Raw genomic sequence first — 4,893 nt, 5'->3', positions numbered from 1 at the left:
TCAACAGTTTGGAGTCCGGCGAAAGATGATTTGCATTATACCTTGTCTTCGTTCTGGAATCCGTATGGCGTAGATTATGGGATCTATGAGCGAGTTGGCCATCAATGTCACCGCTATCGTTCTTCCAATAGGAAATGCAATCCGCCAAGCAATATTGACGGCGAGCTGGGGATGAAAGTAAAGCAATAGAAGACTGACAACAAAGTTTTCAAACTAACTCCCTTCACTGCAATAAGACTAGCTCCTCTTTTAAAAAAATTTCCCCCCTTTTCCCAAGAAGAAAGGTTACTTTCCACATCTTTTTTTATCCCATTTTACCACTATAACATACCTGTTCCATTACTTCCATTGGTTGTAGAGTAAATATGGCTTTTGCATATTATTTAAAACTGGATCATTGGATAATGCAATTCAAAAGTTTTCATTAGTTTAGCCATCATGGGCTATAAGCTATTATACCATGCGCGCGCATGAAGACGAGTCAATCGGAAGTGATTTTGTACATTGTAACATTACGTTTGTTCTTACAAAATGAAGTTGGTAGAGTAATCTATATTTTGAGGTGTTTTAAATAAAACAATTACTCTACTCGCGCTTGTTGGATATGAAATGATTATAGCCATTATCTTATATCCAACTCACGCTCGTGGAATAATTGATTAGTATACAGCGTGGTGATGTCGGGCTTAGGAGGTTATCTTAACTAAAATATAAAATATTGGTTCAAGGTTAGCGAGTATGGGTGCACGCGGGAAGTTTGGAGAGCACGAGATGCTCCTAGCGAAATTGTTTGTGAAAGCTGACATGTGTAAGGCCAAACAGGTTGACTTGATCCAGTCCGGAGAGAGCCACTCAAACGGCTCTTTTGCGTTCTCCAAAAACGCGGATTAGGCGAAAACGAAGGCGAAACAAACGTTTTTACTGTAGAATCTTCTAGGTCGTTCCCCAGTGGTTGCCCTTCTTTTCTATGCAATTATGTCCTACTTAGGTTCAATAAAACTTTCGAAATATTTATCTTCTACTGTTTATATAATAAGGTACTTATTGCTGAGTCGTAGGGCCGGACGGAAAAATATTTCGAAGGTTAAGAGTCAAATGACTCAAGTTTCTTTCGAGGTAAACCTTCAGAAGATTTTATTTCCAATTTTGTATTCTTGTGAGGAAAGCGACACTGTTTTACTCTGCGCAGAACCATTACTAAAGTATGAACATGCGACATAGCACTGTAGGACACAATATGTAGTGATATCCCACAGAACCTTACAATAAGAAATCTTCGAGTTTCTTTAATTTGAATTTACTTTACATTGTGTTAAAACTAACTTTGAAAATAAGTAAACCACGCCTTCCCTTCCCGCTTCCATGGTTAAACCTTTAACCTTGGGGTTATATTTTGTAATTCTACTCTTTCTGGCCGCTAAATTATACTTGTAAATAGTTATAAGAATTCGATTTCACATCAAGATAACAATTTCTAATTGATAAGTATGACGACTGTTCTTACATACTGGCTTGATATTGTATGGAGAAGTTACATATTGATAAACGAAAGATCAGTGGATTAAAGATTGTGCAGTGGTAAATCCACTGCATTTGAGCCAGCGTAGATTGTAGAATTTGTCAACGAGTTTGCGAATAAAAATATCATCATTGCGTTTTGATATGTTCTCTTGGAAAAGGATTTTGGATACGTGAGGGTTGAAAATCGAAATACTCAGGTGTATCAACGATGGAAACCAATTTATTAAAGATGAGAGAGTAATAATGAATAATGTAATCGTTAATTTTCTTTCCCTAACACCCATCGCGCCATTATGTTGGGATGACGACTGAAGAGCACTTTGATAAAAATAAAAATGTAAGGAAGAGAAATTACGAAAAGAAGAAAGGCAAAAATTGAAAAATACATCATGATCCCGGCACGGATATTATTGATTAATTTAGCTCTGGCCAGAAGAGTGCTCGCGGTTATTAACCAAATCACATTTATTATAACCCCATAAACCCATTTTTTAATGAATCTACGCTTGAAAGGACGAAATGCTGCGTGCACCCGCTCTAATGAAATGGCAGTGAGATTTACGAGAGACGCAATAAGTGGGACCTGCCTTGATGCTATCATGCGATCATTATTCCATAGATTACAGAGGCTTCCCATCAGGGCTATACTCAGAGGTCCTGAGACAGCCCCGACCAAGAGATCAACTATCGATGGATGAATGATCGAGTATGTACTCTTGCTCTGTAGCTAACGCTGCTTCACAAATATAATTATGATGATATTGAGGATGATAATGGCCAGACATTCAGTGGTGAATCCAGCAAACCACGGAATGCATTTGGACGTAGAGAGGGGGAACTGGGTCCCATTGCTTTTGTGATGGTAAGTGCTGTTGCTGGTGTTGTTAGCCATTGAGTTTCCGTTCCTGTTTGTAACTCGCCAAATGATCTAATTCAGGAGGGAAACACTAAGTGAATTATCACTGAATAGTATCACTTTACCTATTCAGGTTTCACGCTCAGAATAAAAAAAAGCTGAAAATCTTTGGGATATTTTCATCGCTGAGGATAAAAAGGAATGCTATTAAAACAAAAAGTGACATTTCGGCGACAACATGTCATCATGATTAAACATTTTATCAAATATTTGACAAGTGGTTTATGCTCGGCGTTCGTATTTCAAGATAAGGATGTAGGCGCAGTGGAATTGGGGAGAGCACGACAGAAGCGGAAGAGTTGGTTGAGGCGAAGCCGCGAGCCAAACTCCCAAAGGGCATCAAGAACCAATGCAAATATAGCACAACTAAAACATGGAATAATTATTTTATGACAAGCGGACGCAACTTGTGCACGAAAAAATTGTTTTATTACACTTTTTTAGGGTTTACCAGATAATCGTGTTCAACAAGAAAACTATTATTAAAAGACAGGGCAAAAACGGCCAAGGAATACTTTGAGACCAAAGCTATGTTCAAGGAGATGCTAATTTGCTGTTTAGAAGCGAAAAACGTACGAATGCATCATACATCATATACACCATAGTGGCTCATGAAGAATTAGTTAGGGGCTTGCATACACCCTATGTTAAAAATGAAATTATTTACGTTTACATACCTTTTATCAAAAACGAAATGTCTAGATCAGTATTCTGGAGAATAGACCGGTCTGGCTTCTAAACTTTGAACTTTCTGTGCTTGGAGAAGAGACTTTCATGCTACTGGTTTCGTCTGTTAGGTGAAGGTATAACAACGTGATTTCGAGTGAAACTGGGATAAATCAGCCTAAGTAAATTTTTCGAAGGCGAACCAAGTTGCACAAGCCGAGTGCAATTTGTTGTCTTTGAAAGACAGAAAAGACAAACAGAAAAAAATTTTAAAAAATTAAAGAGACTTAACTTACTCAGCGACAACACTCCACCAGTTACGATTCATTCGGCTAAGAAGTGAAGTCTATTCTGTTATGATCACATCTAAACTGAACTCTTTTCTAGCCACATAAGAGACCAGAAATACGTAATCTCGGTGAAAATCTAAATATATCTAAATAAGGAAAACCCTTCAATAAAGTACACTGAACAAGAGGCTCAAGAAGTTATTGAACTTAAGTTAAAAAATGTTGCCATCCGCTTGCACTCGTGGCAAGTTGTTTCGCACAATAAGAGAAATGCAAAAAGGAAAGTGACGAGAATGCAAAGGCCTTAAGTACAAAGTTGATCTCAGAATTGGCCTGGGCAGATGAACTCCCATAAGGTTCAACTATTTGTCGTGTCAACGTGACGAAATTAGAACAACAGAGGAGCTGAAAAACAGTTTTAAAACCAACAAAATTTAAGAAAATGAACGACACTTTTAAAATTAAAAAAAACATGCTTCGACAGTTCTTCTATCATCTTCAATTCTCAATAATACAAAGTACAAAGTTGAATTTGAAGTATGTAACAAAATGCTGATTGGACAAAACAAACAATAGTAACAGAATAATGTATGTATTTTCAAGGAAAGTTCTAAATTGACATGATAAAGTTGATGATTAAGTGTAGGTTTCTCCCATTGAATGTGGATAGCTTCTTTAATCTTAAGTTGAAAAGTTGTGGAAGCGTGATCTAGGATGTTAAAACACTCATCAGAACAAAGAGCGCGACATTGTGGAGAATTGTGTAGATGTCTGAAAATGTGAGAGGTATTATCACTGAGCAAGTGCTCAAGTACGCGTAAGCACTCCAAACGTATTAGCGACGCTTAGCAAATTGGCGAACCCTTTTTTGCGTGACAGCAGAAAAAGGGCCAAGGTAAAGTAATTTAAAATAAAAATTAGTGCTAGTGTTTGAAACGGAGACCAGGGGATTGCACTCCTTAGAGGTGAGCGTGAGGTACCGATTGACAACACTTTCAACCAGATGGGCTCGAAAAAGATATTTTTTAAGGATTTAAGTGAGTTTTTTGATGTCCTCGTGGAAACCCAATCATGTGTTGTTGATCTTGTAGGCTCTATCAACAAGAATGCGAATGAGACCCAGTTGGTGGGGATAAAGTATAAAGCTAAAATTAGCTCGCCAATTTGCTAAGCGTTTATTGATTTCCCACCTAGCCCTTTAATTGCACCGGAGAATTTCTTGTTTATTTTGTAAGCATTTTTAATTAGAATTTTTGTTGGTTTAGTTTCGCATATATATTTCATTAGATTGTTCGCAATAATACGGACTAAACTCAAAATACTGTAAGGAAACTGTTAAAATGATGAACGAATGCATTAACCTTTAAAAAAATTGACTAATTGTCCCTGATGGCTCATCTGGAAGACGATTTTAAGAGGTTTTCAGCAATCTGGGAATTTCGTGTTACAGGAAGTAGGTCGCGGCGCGCGTTGTATCAAGGGTAAAAATGGGTCTTTAAT

General features: G+C 37.4%; 1 pseudogene; it reads right to left on the bottom strand.

The window, feature by feature from the left end:
* Nucleotides 1-2,413, bottom strand: LOC131796510 (melanocortin receptor 4-like; annotated as a pseudogene).
* Nucleotides 2,414-4,893: the final 2,480 nt, after the last annotated feature.

Source organism: Pocillopora verrucosa, chromosome 3 (genome assembly GCF_036669915.1).
Source record: "Pocillopora verrucosa isolate sample1 chromosome 3, ASM3666991v2, whole genome shotgun sequence".
Classification (NCBI taxonomy): Eukaryota; Metazoa; Cnidaria; class Anthozoa; order Scleractinia; family Pocilloporidae; genus Pocillopora; species Pocillopora verrucosa.
This window is presented reverse-complemented; position numbering and strand designations above follow the sequence as displayed.